Source organism: Oncorhynchus gorbuscha, linkage group LG03, assembly GCF_021184085.1.
Source record: "Oncorhynchus gorbuscha isolate QuinsamMale2020 ecotype Even-year linkage group LG03, OgorEven_v1.0, whole genome shotgun sequence".
Classification (NCBI taxonomy): domain Eukaryota; kingdom Metazoa; phylum Chordata; class Actinopteri; order Salmoniformes; family Salmonidae; genus Oncorhynchus; species Oncorhynchus gorbuscha.
In genome coordinates, this window is record NC_060175.1 from 75,651,609 (window position 1) to 75,670,961 (window position 19,353).

The window sequence follows — 19,353 nt, forward strand, 5'->3', positions numbered from 1 at the left end:
CTAATACTGCGTCCAAAATAACACAATTTCTTTTACTGCAGTTTTATTGCAGTAAAACAGCAATTTAACTGCAGTACACTGCAGATATTCTGCAATTACTGCGTCCAAAATACCACAATTGACTGCAGTTACTCCACTTTGACTGCAATTTCAAAACGGCAATATTTTTTGTAAGAGACAGAACGCACTGCCTCTGCAATGCTGCAAGGCAAATGCAGGGTTCTATTGGAAATTCATGTAGGCTACATCTTGTGTACCAAAACGCAATAACACTGTCGGTCTAACCGAAACATCACTGACTGTCTAATCGAGGCGTAGAGACCCGACGCTGCCGCCAACTGGGAGGACCAACAAACAAGGAAGCACGTCGTTACGTATCAATGTAGACATTTGAATCATTATTTCATCCACCCTATGGAATTGTCATCCGCCCTATGGCATGGTCGAGACAAGGGGTAGCAACCTAAAAGGACACTAACATGTAAGTATTTTACATTTTGTATCCGATACATCAGTCATTCCAGTTCCGTTTAGGGATACTCTCAGGAATTCTGTATCCCGATGGCCAACATCAGCATGTTCGTGGTCTATGGCTGTCATTACTGTAAAGCCAACGAACGTGGATGCCGTTACCCAGTGGCGCACATGTTTTACTCCAAGTCATTAATACAATTTTTACTCTCAGCTCTGCATAGCCTAAACTGATTAAAGCATTGTTGTTCCTCAGTCACATCGGGCTTAATGATGGTTGATAGATAAACAAAAGCGTCTACAGCATCAACAACATCTGGTCGTATCTAGCCTATTTAATCCTTTACATTGCGTAGGAAGCATTACAAAGGCATTCTGTATAGGCTGTACATGAGTTAGTTCATTCAATACAGTCACCATACGGACTGATGGGCTGATAACCGACTGTTTGATTATTATTATTATTATTGACCATTATTTTACAATTAGGTGGATTTAACTGGGTACCCGTCCATTGGTATATGCCTTAGCATATATTCTATTTACAGGAGTATGAGAGGATTCACTCGAATACTTTTTGGGTTATTAGCGCATTAATTTGCTGCCGGATTTGCCCATCATGATAAGAGGAAGTGTTGAGGCGTGACACCGAGGAAAACAATGGAAGAAAACGAAATGGATATTATATAGGGCGAAACTAAACTTGGTGGCATAATTTCGCCTGGTATTATTATTCCGTTATAACAGTACCACAGCAGCGATGTGTTTTTGGTCTCATTGTTGTAGCCCGAATAGCCTACAAATCTGAGTAATGAGCGGTCGACATGCAGGGTGTTTATATATAAGACACCTACGTCTCTTCTGCATAGGCCTACTGGGTTTCCGATCATACTCCCATCCTTTGTCTATGCAGTCGCGCAACAAAGCCATGCAGCGCGCAACACAGTTTCATACATGTTATTGTATTCACTCAGGTTATTATTAAAAGGGTCAAGCACTAACACCTGCGTCTCTATGTTCAAACAGTGACACCTGCGTCTCTATGGTCAAACAGTGACACTTGCGTCTCTATGGTCAAACAGTAACACCTGCGTCGCTATGGTCAAAAAGTGACACATGCGTCTCTCGTGTTGCTTCCTCGTACTTAAGTCAACATGGCAAAATGTCTTCCATGCAGTCTCCAAACGCTACAAGTGAGTGGCGTGCCTGCATTAAGCACCTACTCTTTTACAAAAGCACGTGAAATAGGCTTTGGCCCAATGAATGCATACCAACCTACTAAAAGATAAACCTTATGCTTACTCATGGTACACATTATGTACACCATATGGTCTGTAACCTTTGGTAATCAGTATTTGCATATAAACCTATAGCATACTGAATAAAACAGAAATGTGGACCACAAAAAATAAGAAAAAAGAAATGTCCCCTATAGCTTGTATGTGTCATGCAGGTGAAAGAGGACCCAAAAGCGACTTGGCGAAAACAGAGTCTTTAATCCAGTAAAGTAAATACAAACAAAAAAAACAACTTTCACTCGAAATGACGAGGACAAACTGGAGACTCGATCTTGAACAGCAGGTGAACAGCAGGTTGCCTCGGGAAGGCACTTGAACCAGACAGACTCAGACACCTGCTCACCACGCAGCATCTGAGGAAAACACGACACGACAGGGCGATACACAATCACAGCACGGTGAATTCTAAACAAGGAACCGACAGGACAGGAACGGAACACAAAGGAAGAAATAGGGACTCTAATCAGGGGAAAGGATCGGGAACAGGTGTGGGAAGACTAAATGATTGATTAGGGGAATAGGAACAGCTGGGAGCAGGAACGGAACGATAGAGAGAAGAGAGAGCGAGAGAGTGAGAGAGGGAGAGAGAGAGGGATAGAAAGAGGGAAAGAACCTAATAAGACCAGCAGAGGGAAACGAATAGAATGGGGAGCACAGGGACAAGACATGATAATAAATGACAAACATGACAGTACCCCCACTCACCGAGCGCCTCCTGGCGCACTCGAGGAGGAATCCTGGCGGCAACGGAGGAAATCATCAATGAGTGAACGGTCCAGCACGTCCCGAGACGGAACCCAACTCCTCTCCTCAGGACCGTAACCCTCCCAATCCACTAAGTATTGGTGACCCCGTCCCGAGAACGCATGTCCATGATCTTATGTACCTTGTAAATAGGTGCGCTCTCGACAAGGACGGGAGGGGGGAGGGAAGACGAACGGGGGTGCGAAGAAAGGGCTTAACACAGGAGACATGGAAGACAGGATGGACGCGACGAAGATGTCGCGGAAGAAGCAGTCGCACAGCGACAGGATTGACGACCTGGGAGACACGGAACGGACCAATGAACCGCGGAGTCAACTTACGAGAAGCTGTCGTAAGAGGAAGGTTGCGAGTGGAAAGCCACACTCTCTGGCCGCAACAATACCTTGGACTCTTAATCCTGCGTTTATTGGCGGCTCTCACAGTCTGTGCCCTGTAACGGCAAAGTGCAGACCTCACCCTCCTCCAGGTGCGCTCACAACGTTGGACAAACGCTGAGCGGAGGGAACGCTGGACTCGGCAAGCTGGGATGAGAACAGAGGAGGCTGGTAACAGACTACTCTGAAACGGAGATAACCCGGTAGCAGACGAAGGAAGCGAATTGTGAGCGTATTCTGCCCAGGGGAGCTGTTCTGCCCAAGACGCAGGGTTTCTGAAAGAAAGGCTGCGTAGTATGCGACCAATCGTCTGATTGGCCCTCTCTGCTTGACCGTTAGACTGGGGATGAAACCCGGAAGAGAGACTGACGGACGCACCAATCAAACGACAGAACTCCCTCCAAAACTGTGACGTGAATTGCGGGCCTCTGTCTGAAACGGCGTCTAACGGGAGGCCATGAATTCTGAATACATTCTCAATAATGATTTGTGCCGTCTCCTTAGCGGAAGGAAGTTTAGCGAGGGAATGAAATGTGCCGCCTTAGAGAACCTATCGACAACCGTAAGAATCACAGTCTTCCCCGCAGACAAAGGCAGACCGGTAATGAAGTCTAAGGCGATGTGAGACCATGGTCGAGAAGGAATGGGGAGCGGTCTGAGACGACCGGCAGGAGGAGAGTTACCCGACTTAGTCTGCGCGCAGTCCGAACAAGCAGCCACGAAACGGCGCGTGTCACGCTCCTGAGTCGGCCACCAAAAGCGCTGGCGAATAGACGCAAGAGTGCCTCGAACACCGGGATGACCAGCTAACTTGGCAGAGTGAGCCCACTGAAGAACAGCCAGACGAGTGGAAACAGGAACGAAAAGGAGGTTACTAGGACAAGCGCGCGGCGACGCAGTGTGCGTGAGTGCTTGCTTAACCTGTCTTTCAATTCCCCAGACTGTTAACCCGACAACACGCCCATAAGGAAGAATCCCTCGGGATCAGTAGAAGCCACAGAAGAACTAAACAGACGGGATAAGGCATCAGGCTTGGTGTTCTTGCTACCCGGACGGTAAGAAATCACAAACTCGAAACGAGCGAAAAACAACGCCCAACGAGCTTGACGGGCATTAAGTCGTTTGGCAGAACGGATGTACTCAAGGTTCTTATGGTCTGTCCAAACGACAAAAGGAACGGTCGCCCCCTCCAACCACTGTCGCCATTCGCCTAGGGCTAAGCGGATGGCGAGCAGTTCACGGTTACCCACATCATAGTTGCGCTCAGATGGCGACAGGCGATGAGAAAAATAAGCGCAAGGATGAACCTTATCGTCAGACTGGAAGCGCTGGGATAGAATGGCTCCCACGCCTACCTCTGAAGCGTCAACCTCGACAATGAATTGTCTAGTGACGTCAGGAGTAACGAGGATAGGAGCGGACGTAAAACGTTCTTTTAGAAGATCAAAAGCTCCCTGGGCGGAACCGGACCACTTAAAACACGTCTTGACAGAAGTAAGAGCTGTGAGAGGGGCAGCAACTTGACCGAAATTACAAATGAAACGCCGATAGAAATTAGCGAAACCTAAAAAGCGCTGCAACTCGACACGTGACCTTGGAACGGGCCAATCACTGACAGCTTGGACCTTAGCGGAATCCATCTGAATGCCTTCAGCGGAAATAACGGAACCGAGAAAAGTAACGGAGGAGACATGAAAAGAGCACTTCTCAGCCTTTACGTAGAGACAATTCTCTAAAAGGCGCTGTAGAACACGTCGAACGTGCTGAACATGAATCTCGAGTGACGGAGAAAAAATCAGGATATCGTCAAGATAGACAAAAACAAAATGTCCAGCAACTCCGCAATAGAGGCACAGGCGGTTGGTGATCCTCCGTTCCCTCTCCTTAGTCGAGATGCGAATCCCTCCCAGCTGCATGGGCTCAGTCTCAAAGCCAGAGGAGGGAGATGGTTGCGATGCGGAGCAGGGAAACACCGTTGATGCGAGCTCTCTTCCACGAGCCCGGTGACGAAGATCTACCCGTCGTTCTATGCGGATGGCGAGAGCAATCAAAGAGTCCACATCTGAAGGAACCTCCCGGGAGAGAATCTCATCCTTAACCACTGCGTGGAGTCCCTCCAGAAAACGAGCGAGCAGCGCCGGCTCGTTCCACTCACTAGAGGCAGCAAGAGTGCGAAACTCAATAGAATAATCCGTTATGGACCGTTCACCTTGGCATAAGGAAGCCAGGGCCCTAGAAGCCTCCCTACCAAAAACTGAACGGTCAAAAACCCGAATCATCTCCTCTTTAAAGTTCTGGAACTTGTTAGAGCAATGAGCCCTTGCCTCCCAGATAGCTGTGCCCCATTCTCGAGCCCGGCCAGTAAGGAGTGAAATGACGTAAGCAACCCGAGCTCTCTCTCTAGAGTATGTGTTGGGTTGGAGAGAGAACACAATCTCACACTGCGTGAGAAAGGAGCGGCACTCAGTGGGCTGCCCGGAGTAGCAAGGTGGGTTATTAACCCTAGGTTCTGGAGGCTCGGCAGGCCAGGAAGTAACAGGTGGCACGAGACGTAGACTCTGGAACTGTCCAGAGAGGTCGGAAACCTGAGCGGCCAGGTTCTCCACGGCATGGCGAGCAGCAGACAATTCCTGCTCGTGTCTGCCGAGCATGGCTCCTTGGATCTCGACGGCAGTGTAACGAGCGTCTGAAGTCGCTGGGTCCATTCCTTGGTCGGTTCCTTCTGTCATGCAGGTGAAAGAGGACCCAAAAGCGACTTGGCGAAAACAGAGTCTTTAATCCAGTAAAGTAAATACAAACAAAAAAACAACTTTCACTCGAAATGACGAGGACAAACTGGAGACTCGATCTTGAACAGCAGGTGAACAGCAGGTTGCCTCGGGAAGGCACTTGAACCAGACAGACTCAGACACCTGCTCACCACGCAGCATCTGAGGAAAACACGACACGACAGGGCGATACACAATCACAGCACTGTGAATTCTAAACAAGGAACCGACAGGACAGGAACGGAACACAAAGGAAGAAATAGGGACTCTAATCAGGGGAAAGGATCGGGAACAGGTGTGGGAAGACTAAATGATTGATTAGGGGAATAGGAACAGCTGGGAGCAGGAACGGAACGATAGAGAGAAGAGAGAGCGAGAGAGTGAGAGAGGGAGGGGGGAGAGAGAGGGATAGAAAGAGGGAAAGAACCTAATAAGACCAGCAGAGGGAAACGAATAGAATGGGGAGCACAGGGACAAGACATGATAATAAATGACAAACATGACAGTATGCCTGGGGATATATTGTCATTACACTATAACAGTCTCTTTGAGAATTTGATATCAAATCTGAACCACTGCCAGACCAGGCTTGACACATGGCATTTTTACACACTTAAAACCCTTCTCTGTTTCCCCATGCCTGTAACATTTTGATATTTTAAGAGTGATTCTCAGTAACACCTGATCCCTTGTCCCTTATACATAATTGACAGGGGTCTCCCATGTGAGCTTGTCCATTGCTAAGTGCCCATTTACTCTGGTGTGCATCCCCCCCTCCCCCATGAGACCACTACTCACTTTAAAAACCACATGAAAAATTTGTCCTGTTGACCGAGTGACAGCAGTGGTTGCAGAGGGCAACGTGTTGAAGGTCTTAAACCAATCACGGTCCCCAGACCCCCCATACCCTCCCTGACCAATCCTACTGTATGCCACTATGTGGATGGAGAGAGTATCCTCTGTGTGTCATGGTGTGGTTGCAAGAAATTATATAGATGTTAATCATAATACGTTTTGATCCAAGGACCATACATTTTAGGGTCATATAGAATAAGGTAGTGTAAACCTAAGTGTGTGTGTGTGTATGCGTGTGTGTAAGTATGATATGATTGAATGTGTGTGTGTGTGTGCTAGTGAGGAGTTCAAAAGAAAGAATAAGACCTATATACTTCATATCCCTATGTTTCTTGTTATACTGTGTATGCACGACCATGCCTGCCATAAGCCCATGCAATAGCAATGAGAACTGTATACGGTCTGGACTCTGGTTAGGCATCCCCAGCCTAGTTCTGGTTAGAGAGGTTCAGCCTCCTCCCTCTCCGTGCCACCTGCTCCACATTTGAGCCTGGCAAACGGATATTGCATGAGTGAGCTCCGTTTGGCACAATAACGAGAGGTAGCCACCAAAACAAACCACTTATCAGTGGTATGCTATCCAGTACTCTGTGTGTGTGTGTGTGAGAGAGAGAGAGAGAGAGAGAGAGAGAGAGAGAGAGAGAGAGAGAGAGAGGAGGTAGGTCAAGTTAGTATGTGATGTAATGTACATGAAATCTAAAAGAAAACATGACTGAGTGAACTTTATAAGGATAGAGATACTCTGTACTCAGCTATATAGTTTACCAAGCTACGAGTTACTTCACACCAGAAGAACTTAAAGCTACACTAAAGCTACCCCTGAGAAATATATAGTATACTCAACTGAAGTTACTTCACAAAAGAAGTTCACTACATTTAAACTACTTTGTGATATATTATATTATCATATCTAAATATTAAATGTCATAGACTACAAAGTGCAAGAACAGATCACTCTGGAGTCAGGTGTTAACAGAATGTGTAATTTATTAAATGCAAGTGAGAATTAGACATGTCTGTTGTCGAAAGAGAAAGGAAATTCTTGCCTACTTCACCTGTTTTCTTCCTGCATGTAGTGTGGAGTTCCAGTAGTTAGCTAAATCAAATCAAATGTATTTGTCACATACACATGGTTAGCAGATGTTAATCCACTCCAGTAAGTAACTGAAAGCACTACCGAGATTTAAATTTAGTTAAAATACCACCAAGCTATTGCAAAATGTAGTTAAATTACTAATTGAACTACAGTTAAAGTCGGAGGTTTACATACACTTAGGTTGGAGTCATTAAAACTTGTTTTTCAACCACTCCACAAATTTCTTGTTAACAAACTATAGTTTTGGTAAGTCTGTTATGTCATGCGGGACTAGGTGGGTGAGGAAGGAATCAGACGCAGAGAGTTCCACAGGGAAAAGGTGCACTTTAATGTGGCACAAAATAACAAGCCCACAACACAGGGCGCGGACAATAATGTGGACCACCCAAAACACAGGGTGCCAGGTCCAGAACACGAACACCTCTACCTAATGCACACACGTAACAAAAATACAATCCCGCACCAAACAAGGGCGGGTACACGTACTTTAAATAAGGAAGCCCATTACGCACATACAACAGGACACATGTGAAACTAATAAGACAAAACAAACAGACAACGAAAAAGGGATCGGTGGCAGCTAGTAGGCCGGTGACGATGACTGCTGAGCACCGCCCAAACTTCAGCGGACCCCCCCCCCCCCCCGACACGCGGCTCCCGCAGCGCGGGAGTCTCTCAGGAGGGAAGGATCCAAAATGTCCCCCACCGGTACCCAGCACCACTCCTGCGGACCGTACCCCTCCCAGTCCACGAGGTACTGTGGGCCCCACACCCAGCGTCTTGAGTCCAGAATGTCACGTACTGTGTACGCCGGGGACCCCTCGATGTCCAGAGGGGGCAGAGGGACCTCAGGCACCTCACGTTCCTAAAGGGGACCAGCCACCATCGGCCTGAGGAGAGACACATGAAACGAGGGGTTAATACGACAATACCTAGGAAATTGTAACCTGTAACACACCTAGTTTATTCTCCTCAGGACTTTAAATGACCCGACATACTGCGGCCCCAGCTTCCGGCAGGGCAGGCGGAGGGGCAGGTTTCGGGTCAAGAGCCAGACCTGGTCCCCTGGTGCGAACACGGGGGCCTCACTGCGGTGCTGGTCAGCGCTCCTCTTCTACTTGGAGCGCTGTACCCATTCCTCTACTGCAGGAGCCTCGGTCTGGCTCTGATGCTAGGGGGCCAGGACCGGCTGGTAACCCAACACACACTCAAAAGGGGATATGTTCGTTGAGGAGTGGCGGGGGGAGTTCTGAGCGAGCTCACCCCAAGGAACATACGATTAGAAACAATGTTCTCAGGCACCCCATAGTGCCGGAAGTCATGGGTAAATAAGGCCTCCGCAGTCTGCAGGGCCATAGGGAGACCGGGCAACGGGATGAGACGGCAGGACTTAAAACCGATCCACAACGACCAGGATCGTAGTACTTCCCTGGGACGGGGGATGGTCAGTAAGAAAGTCCACCGATAAGTGTGTCCATGGCCGTTGTAGAACGGGGAGGGGCTGTAACTTCCCTCTATGCAAATGTCGAGGAGCCTTGCTCTGAGCGCACACCGAGCAGGAGGAGACATATAATCTCAAGTCCTTAGCCAACGTGGGCCACCAGTATCTCCCCCTAAAATTCCGCACTGTCCTCTCGATGCCAGGATGACCCGAGGAGGGTAGAGTATGAGCCCAACGGATTAGTTTATCCCGGGCACCCCTCGGCACGTACTGAGCCCCTGCTGGACACTGAGGGGGGGCTGGCTCTAACCGTGAGGCCCTCTCTATTTCCGCGTCCACCTCCCATACTACCGGTGCCACGAGACATGAAGGTGGAATGATGGGAGTCGGCTCAACGGACCACTCCTCGGTATCATAGAGGTGGGACAGCACGTCGGCTTTGGTGTTTTGGGAGCCTGGCCGGTACGAGATGGTGAAACGAAACTGGGTAAAAAACATGGCCCAACTAGCCTGACGCGGATTTAGTCTCCTCGCTGCCCGGATATACTCGAGATTACGATGGTCAGTCCAGATGAGAAAAGGGTGCTTCGTCCCCTCAAGCCAATGTCTTCACACCTTCAGAGCCTTGACTACAGCTAACAACTCCCGGTCCCCTACGTCATAGTTTCGCTCCGCCAGACCAAGCTTCCTCGAAAAGAAGGCACAAGGGCAGAGCTTTGGTGGCACGCCCGAGCGCTGGGACAGCACCGCCCCGACCCCTGCCTCGGACGCATCCACCTCCACTATGAACGCTAAAGAGGGGTCCTGATGCACCAACACAGGCGCATTGGTGAACAGCTCCTTCAGACGACTGAAAGCTCTGCCTGCCTCTGCTTACCAACGCAAGCGCACCGGTCCTCCCTTCAGCAGTGAGGTAATGGGAGCAGCCACCTGACCAAAACCCCGGATAAACCTCTGGTAGTAATTGGCAAACCCTAAAAACCGCTGCACCTCTTTCACCGTGGTCGGAGTAGGCCAATTACGCACGGCTGTAACGCGGTCACTTTCCATCACCAACCCGGAGGTGGAAATACGATAACCCAGGAAGGAAACGGCCTGTTTGAAGAACACACATTTCTCGGCCTTGCAATACAGGTCATGCTCCAGCAGTCGCCCAAGTACCTTACGCACCAGAGACACGTGCGCCACGGGTGTGGCAGAATAGATCAACATGTCATCGATGTGCACTACCACCCCTTGCCCGAGCAAGTCTCGGAGAATCTCATCTAAGAAGGATTTGAAGATGGCTGGAGCATTTTTCAACCCATATGGCGATGGGTTGATGAGAGGTAGTGGGTAACTAAACCCCACTGTGATAGAATTTAGACCTCGATAATCTTCTTCACAAAAAAAGAAGCTTGAGGAGATGGGTGATGCGGAGGGCCGAATGTACCCCTGTCCCAGCGATTCAGCAACATATGTCTCCATAGCTATCTGTCTCCTCCTGGGACAATGGGTACACGTGACTCCTAGGAAGTGCAGCGTTCTCCAAGAGGTTTATCGCGCAGTCCCCTCGACGATGGGGTGGTAATTGGGTCGCCTTCCTTTTACTGAAGGCGATAGCCAAATCTGCATATTCAGAGGGAAAGCGCATGGTGGAAACCTGGTCTGGACTCTCCACCGTAGTCGCACCAATGGCAACTTCTATACACCTGCCTGAACACTCCTCTGACCACTCTATAAGAGCCCCCTGTCGCCAGGAAATCTCTGGGTTGTGCTGAGCTAGAGAGGGAGAAAACCCAGGAAAAGAGGTTAACACATACATATGACCGACAGGAAGCGCTGGGTGAGTCTGGTGCTGACTCACCTGGGGTGACCGAGTAGTGCTCCGCCTGCCCTCCCAACTCCCAGACGAGTTCCTCCAGCACCGGTCGGCCGTGTGTTCTCGCCGAACACAACTGGTGCAGGAGGAAACTCCTCCTCCGGCCCCCCTCGAAGCAGCCCCCCCTAACTCCATGGGGTTGGGAGCAGGAGGGCCGGGAGGTGGAAATGACAGGGCCTGTTCCAAACGCCCGCGGGCAGCCAGCAGGTTGTCAAGATGGATGGACATGTCGATAAGCTCATCCAACATGAGGGTGGTGTTCCGAACACGCTAGCTCCCTGCGGACGTCCTCCCTGAGGCTACATCGGAAATGGTCTATCAAAGCCCTGTCGTTCAACCCTGCTCCTGCGGCCAAGGTCCTGAACTCAAGGGCAAAGTCCCGCGTGCTCCTCATCTCCTGACGCAGGTGGAACAGCCGTTCGCTCGGGGTAGTGATCCCTCGCCGAGTCTGGCCCATTCCAAACTGTCGCCATCATCAGATCCATCGCCGATCCAATCCGGTGGAGAATACTGGTATGATGGAGGACCCTTTCCTCCATCGATGGGAGAGGAGGTGCGGCTGCTCCTGCTGAGTCCATGTGAGGTGCGGGATTCTGTCACGCGGGACTAGGTGGGTGAGGAAGGAATCAGGTGCAGAGAGTTCCACAGGGAAAAGGTGCACTTTAATGCGGCACAAAAGAACAAGCCCACAACACAGGGCGCGGACAATAATGTGGACCACCCAAACCACAGGGTGCCAGGTCCAGAACACGAACACCTCTACCTAACGTACACACGTAACAAAAATACAATCCCACACAAAACAAGGTCGGGTACACGTACTTTAAATAAGGAAGCCCATTAAGCACATACAACAGGACACAGGTGAAACTAATAAGACAAAACAAACAGACAACGTAAAGGGAGCGGTGGCGGCTAGAGGGCGGGTAACGACGACCGCCGAGCACCGCCAGAACAAGCAGGGGAGCCAACTTCGGCGGAAGTCGTGGCAGGTTAGGACATCTACTTTGTGCATGACACCAGTAATTTTTCCAATAATTGTTTACAGACAGATTATTTAACCTCTTGCTCCTACCTTGCACGCAGGCGTCCCATCTAGAGCTCTGGAAATGCAAATGCGCTACGCTAAATGCTAATAGTATTAGTTAAAACTCAAACGTTCATTAAAATACACATGCAGGGTATTGAATTAAAGCAACACTCGTTGTGAATCCAGGCAACAAGTCAGATTTTTAAAATGCTTTTCGGCGAAACCATGAGAAGCTATTATCTGATAGCATGTAACACCCCAAAAGACCCGCAGGGGACGTAAACAAAATAATTAGCATAGTCGGCGCTACACAAACCGCACAAATAAAATATAAAACATTCATTACATTTGACCTTCTTTGTTGGCACTCCTAGATGTCCCATAATCACTATTGGGTATTTTCTTCGATTAAATCGGTCCATATATAGCCTAGATATCGATCTATGAAGACTGTGTGATAAACGGAAAAAAATAGCGTTTCATAACGTAACGTCATTTTTTAAAATTCAAAAAGTCGACGATAAACTTTCACAAAACACTTCAAAATACTTTTGTAATGCAACTTTAGGTATTAGTAAACGTTAATAAGCGATCAAATTAATCACGAGACGAAGTGTTTTCTATAGGGGTCCGTCTTGAAATACTGTCCGTGTATTTCTCAACCAAAATATCCGGTCGGAGACCTGAAGAAAAAGCCTGTCTCTTGTTCGTTTGACCAAGAAACAAAGAATTGGCAAATGACAAGACTGTTGACATCGTGTGGAAGCTGTAGGTACTGCAACCTCAGCCCTATTTAATGTCTTTTGCCCATAACAATGGGTTGAAGCGGCGGATGGATATATTTTTCCACTTTCAGTGATCAGATTTTCCTGCACTTTTCAATGAAACGCACGTTCTGTTAAAGTCACAGCCGTGATTTAACCAGTTTTATAAACGTCTGAGTGTTTTCTACCCACACATACTAATCATATGCATATACTATATTCCTGGCATGAGTAGCAGGGCGCTGAAATGTTGCGCGATTTTTAACAGAATGTTCGAAAAAGTAGAGGGTCGACTGAAGAGGTTAACTTATAATTCACTGTATCACAATTCCAGTGGGTCATACACTAAGTTGACTGCCTTTAAACAGCTTGGAAAATTCCAGAAAACTATGTAATGGCTTTAGAAGCTTCTGATTAACATCATTTGAGTCAGTTGGAGGTGTACCTGTGGATGTATTTCAAGGCCTACGTTCAAACTCAGTGCCTCTTTGCTTGAGATAATAGGAAATTCAAAAGAAATCAGTCAAGAACTCTGATTTTTTTTTGTAGACTTCCACAAGGCTGGTTCATCCTTGGAAGCAATTTCCAAACGCCTGAAGGTACCACGTTTATCTGTACAAACAATAGTACGCAAGTATAAACACCATGAGACCAGGCGTTCTGTGTCCTAGAGATGAACGTTCTTTGGTGTGAAAAGTGCAAATCATTCTCAGAACAACAGGAAAGGACCTTGTGAAGATGCTGGAGGAAACAGGTGCAAAAGTATCTACATCCACAGTTAAATGAGTCCTATATCGACATAACCTAAAAGGCCGCTCAGCAAGGAAGAAGCCACTGCTTCCATACTGCGGTTTGCAACTGCACATGGGGACAAAGATCATACTTTTTGGAAAATGTCCTCTGGTCTGATGAAACAAAAATATAACTGTTTGGCCATAATGACCATCGTTATGTTTGGAGGAAAAAGGGGGACGCTTGCAAGCTGAAGAACCCCATCCCAACTGTGAAGCACGGGGGTGGCAACATCATGTTGTGGGGGTGATTTGCTACAGGAGGGACTGGTGCACTTCACAAAATAGATGGCATCATGAGGTGTGAAAATTATGTGGATATATTAAAGCAAAATCTCATGACATCAGTCAGGAAGTTAAAGCTTGGTCGCAAATGAGTCTTCCTAATGGACAATGACCCCAAGCACACTTCCAAAGTTGTGGCAAAATGGCTTAAGGACAAAGTCAAGGTATTGGAGTCTCCATCACAAAGCCCGACGTCAATCCTATAGAAAATCTGTGGGCAGAACTGAAAAAGAGTGTGCGAGCAAGGAGGCCTACAAACCTGACTCAGTTACACCAGCTCTATCAGGAGGAATGGGCCAAAATTCACCCAACTTATTGTGTGAAGCTTGTGGAAGGATACCCAAAACATTTGACCCAAGTTGAACCATTTAAAGGCATTGCTACCAAATACTAATTGAGTGTATGTTAACTTCTGACACACTGGGAATGTGAAGAAAATAAATTAAAGCTGAAATAAATCATTATCTAATATTATTCTGACATTTCACAATCTTAAAATAAAGTGGTGATCCTAACTGTCCTGAAACAGAACATTTTTACTCTGATTAAATGTCAGGAATTGTGCAATACTGAGTTGAAATGTATTTGGCTAAGGTGTATGTAAACTTCCGACTTCAACTGTACATGTAGTTCACTACTCCCTAACACTGGATAGTGGCTAGTTTGGTTGACAGACACTAATTTGTTCATTATATGTATACGTACTTGTTATCTGCAATGCTTTGTCAAATACTCTAGCGAAGATACAAGTTATTGCAATGCCTAGTGGACGGTAGATAGATACCACTCTTCCCTGTCTTCATTTGCATGAAGAAAATAATTGAAATAACTTTAAATAGCTTGACATTGAAAGACAACTGTCAAACTGACTCACATGTTAGATACATTTTACAGTACTGAGCTGATGTGAGACTTGTTAGCACTGTAATAAATCAAATCAAGTGTTATTTGTCACATGCATTGTACACCACAGGTGTAGACTAACACTGAAATGAGAGTTAAATACAGCCTAATACCGAAGCATGTCTGTTCTATGTAATATATTCTCAAATATTTAATTGTATGGGTTAAGCTGTGTGTAATGAACTGAGATGCATGATTGTTGCTGACACGGATGTTCAGATGAAGGAAATTAGACCGTGTACAATGCACACCACCGTGGCACTCAACTCAGGGCGATGTTAACAAATTAGCACAATTATCCTTCACAATAACACTTGTGTCTGTAGGCACCACACACTACAACAAAAGCTAGCTAAACCGTGGGAAAGCTAGGCTACTGCATGCGCTCTCAGGAGTGACGTGTTAAGGCCTTCAAGAAGGCGGAAGTTTAAAAAAAAATCCTTAGGAATCCTTAGGCGTTCACTGAGGGCGTAGAAGGCCCTCACTGTTTCCCACTGCCCTCCACTCTCCATGTGGTTGAACTGGTTGACCTATATCCTGCTCTGAGTGTTCCTGTAGCTTCACTGTGAGGTCTGGTTCATTTGTAGCGCAGTGTTTATTTTTTCAGTCTTTCTTTTCATCTCTGAATTTGAGGCGAGCCCAACCTCGGCAGGCAGTGAGCATCAGGGTCAGCAGACACGGGTAATTAATTAGCATCATTTACATGGTGGCCTCTCCTCACCCCTCAGAAAGCTCATATAAGGGTAAGTCTGGCTTGGAAATGTCTGATTGGCTTACTGGAGGTCATTTCTTCCAGTCGGTTTCACCTGCGATCCGACACATCAACAGCAGATAGCGAGCCTGCCTGGAAAAGTAGGGCAGAAGGTTCATCTGTGTGTGTCGGTATGAGTCTTATTTTGGATGGAGTCGGACCTTTACACAGTGATTTGTACAGTAAATGGACATAATTTTCCCCCACTCAACAAACTCTTACCTATCCCCATCAAAATCACCCCACTCCTATAGGCCTGAGGCAGCACATTACACCACTCAAACCACACACAGTCAGAGGGATAGGGACCAATCCTCCTTTAAAGCCTCCCAGTATACAGCATTTCTGGCTTTGGTTGACTTTGATTTAATTCATCACACGTGTATGCACACAACTCACAAATGTAGATTTGCATATGTATATGATAAACTATATAACATCTGAGGAAGGATGCATTGGTGTGTCCCAATTTATGACTCTCAGCCGCCAAAGACAAATAGTGCTGGGGAGCAACCAGGGGAGGTGAGAGTAGAAAGAGCCGTCCCCTCTCCTACTAGTGTTTCGTAGGATACCCAAACTTCACTACTTTTTTGATACTAGAACATAAAAAACAAAAGTAACACAAACTAGAATTTGTGTTACTTTTGGTCAAATGTGTCTCATGTCATATACCGATTGAGAGGATCGAGTGTCTAGTAATTTGTCTGAATCTTTTCATGGTGGCAGTAGCTAGCCAGGCTACTTTGGCTTGGTCATGCAGCTGACACAGCGCAAGCCACTTTTGAGAAGCAAGTGAGAGGAGAGAGAAAATTCAGTATCAGTAACCACTAGCCAGCCAACAGCCCTGGGGGGAGCATTGCACCCTGGGAAGTGAAATCGTAGTATGCTGTGTAAAATCCATTGTATTTATATGGTGTGTTAACTATTGCAATATAGAAGCTTCAAAGTGTTTTTATATCGTTTTGGAACTAAACCATTCATTTAATAGATTCAATTATTTAGCTTTAAAGAATTAATGAATCACAGGAGGTTGGTGGAACCTTAATTGGGGAGGACAGGTTTGTGGTAATGGCTGGAGTGGAATATATGAATGGTATCAAATACATCAAACACATGGTTTGATGCCTTTCCATTCACTCCATTATTATGAGGTGTCTTCCCCTCAGCAGCCTCCACTGTAATGAATGGGTCATTTGACCCAATATAAGAGATTTTAAAAAATAACCCTGGGTCTCTGATATGGTTTCGCATAAGGTACATTTAAGGTATTCTTCTGTTATTTAATGTGGGATTTATTTTTTGCAAGAAATTTAATAAAGAATTGGCCGCAGGGTGATGTTAGCCCTGTGAGCAGCAAGTGGAAAGCCATTATTGGGTCAGTGCCTGCCTTGTCCAGTCTCATTAGCTCCAATAGAGTGAGTTGTGCCCTGTGGGGTGTACTGTTACTGCAATGAGCTGGAAGGCTGAGGGATTTTTCCACACATACCTTTCTGTACAGGAGGACATCACACACTGGTTGGCACATTAAGGGTGTCAATGGAATCCGTCCATTAAGAAAGCTATTGATATCAAATAGAGTTTAACCACACTGGGGACATCTGTTCCTGGAGTCTCCCCACAGCCCAGTTACACATCTGACTCACCTGTTGTTCTGAGGCAGTACCAGGAAGTGCTGATTAGGCTTCAAGATCAGCCAAGAGGTTTCAAAGTTCACATTTCTTTCAAATAGGATGGAATGGCCTCATCCAAAAATACTGAACATGCCAATCCCAAGGGAGACTGGGCAGGGCATCGGTTTGATATCAAGAGAGCGCAATGTGCTGCTCAACTGCTGTGTAGGGAGATACAGGCTGTTAAAACTGCTGCTACTGCTGCTGTTAGTGAAAAACTTTGGTAGGGAAGCTTTGGGGATTTAAAATGCCTTTTAGCTCAGTGGATACAGTATGTTAGATACTGTACTAGTGGATGTACCAAATGGATCACCTGACAGAACTGGTCTCATCTGCTATATGGAATACATATCAACAGAAGGGAAACGAAAAGACAGTCAGCACATCTTTAGAAGGAAAATAACTTAAAGTAAAAGGAAAGTTAAACTGAAGATCAGTTACCCTGACTTGGTATGTACAGTAAACAGTTTTTGAATAGGTCTGAAAGGAAATCTCTGAATACACATGGCTGAATCAACTGTGGTTGAGGTACCTGTATCAAGCACAAATATGAAAGGCATCTAGTTTAATGGCACACAGTTGTATTGTATATTCATTCCATAATAGAGCAGTAAAGTGTAATAACATCAACTTACTGTGAGTAGGATTCCAAAGGGCACCCTGGACCCAGTGTCACTACAGCTACTGTCACTGTTACATGTGGTAGGGTACAATGTAACGTGCGTAACCAGAGTACATTTGTATAAATTGTAGCTAAGGAGATGGACTGCACATTTGGAAATGTAGGACCTATTTCCTACCTTATGAAAAACGAAATCGTAATATTTCAAATTCTTCACGGGTCATATCATGCATAGCCTGCAGAAGCATCATGAAGGGAAGCTTAGTAACTACATGTTTAATTGGGAGGTAATGTCCCATGATAATGGCATCTGGACAATGATAACAGAAAACTGCTGCCATAACCAGGATCATAAACGTGTGAGTCCTGTCCGCCCCATGTGTTTCAGGTTGGCCCTGCCTTACGCTTCAGGCACCCAGAGGGGAAACTAGCCACTAACATACACACGGGACTGATGCATAGGCATACTATAGGTACAGTGGGAGTGTGTGACAGATAGTCAGTTAAAGATGGAGAACTGGGACCTACAGTGTGGCGTATTGTTTAGACTGAGCGCGTGTAGCTGTATGAGATGCGTTACGGCCCGGATGTTGGAGAGAGACAGACAGACACTGTGTCTCCATGCTGAGTCCAGGGCCTGGCGATCTGGCAATGTCATAGTGCCCAGCCTCAGCCCTAGTCAAGATCTCTGCTGGCCTGAGGGACAACCTGTTGACGCCTACTCACTGAGGGCCCGGCTGTCTGTCCGTATGTCTGTCTGTCCCTGGCTGTCTGTCTGGCAGTTCTATACCTGCAATGCCATGTCTTTCTGTCTGTCAGTTCTTGTTTGCAGCTCTGTCTACTGTATGATGTAAGTTGTTGTTTTCTTGTGGCTGCTATGTATGGAGTGTATCCCTCTGTCTCGCTAGTGCTTTTGGGGTGACTGTGTGCAGCACGTGACTCTGATCATGATGTCCATAATGTGCACTGATCACCTCATAATTCATCATCAGGCACTAGTCAGAACGATGCTGCTCATCTATGACATACTGGTACTCCTACAGTATGTAAACATATTGGCTGTAATGGATTGAATACATGATGTAAGACTTCAGTGCACATCATGGACATAATGATCAGAGTCATGTGATGCACACAGAAACAGTGCCTTGCAAAAGTATTCACCCCCTTGGCTTTTTTTCTCTCATTACAACCTGTAATTTAAATGGATTTTAATTTGGATTTCATGTAATGGACATACACAAAATAGTCTAAATTGGTGAAGTGAAATGAAAAGAAAAACTTATTTCAAAAAATAAAATGGTATGAAGCCCCTAAATAAGATCTGGAGCAACTAATTACCTTCAGAAGTCACATAATTAGTTAAATAAAGTCCACCTGTGTGCAATCTAAGTGTCACATGATCTGTTACATGATCTCAGTATATATACACCTGTTCTGAAAGCCCCCAGAGTCTGCAACACCACTGGGCAGGGGGCAGCAACAAGCAAGCGGCACCATGAAGACCAAGGAGCTCTCCAAACAGGTCAGGAACAAAGTTGTGGAGAAGTACAGATCTGGGTTGGGTTATAAAAAATATTAGAAACTTTGAACATCCCACCATTAAAT

General features: G+C 46.5%; 1 protein-coding gene across 1 annotated transcript in view; it reads left to right on the top strand.

Annotated features, from left to right (window-relative positions):
• Positions 1 to 213: 213 nt before the first annotated feature.
• The window catches only part of LOC124031915 (solute carrier organic anion transporter family member 4A1-like), a 49,870-nt gene continuing 30,730 nt past the window's right edge, over positions 214 to 19,353 (top strand). Inside the window, exon 1 of the mRNA XM_046343719.1 lies at positions 214 to 481. The gene's annotated coding sequence lies outside the window, so the exon portion shown is untranslated. The remainder of the gene's footprint in view (positions 482 to 19,353) is intronic.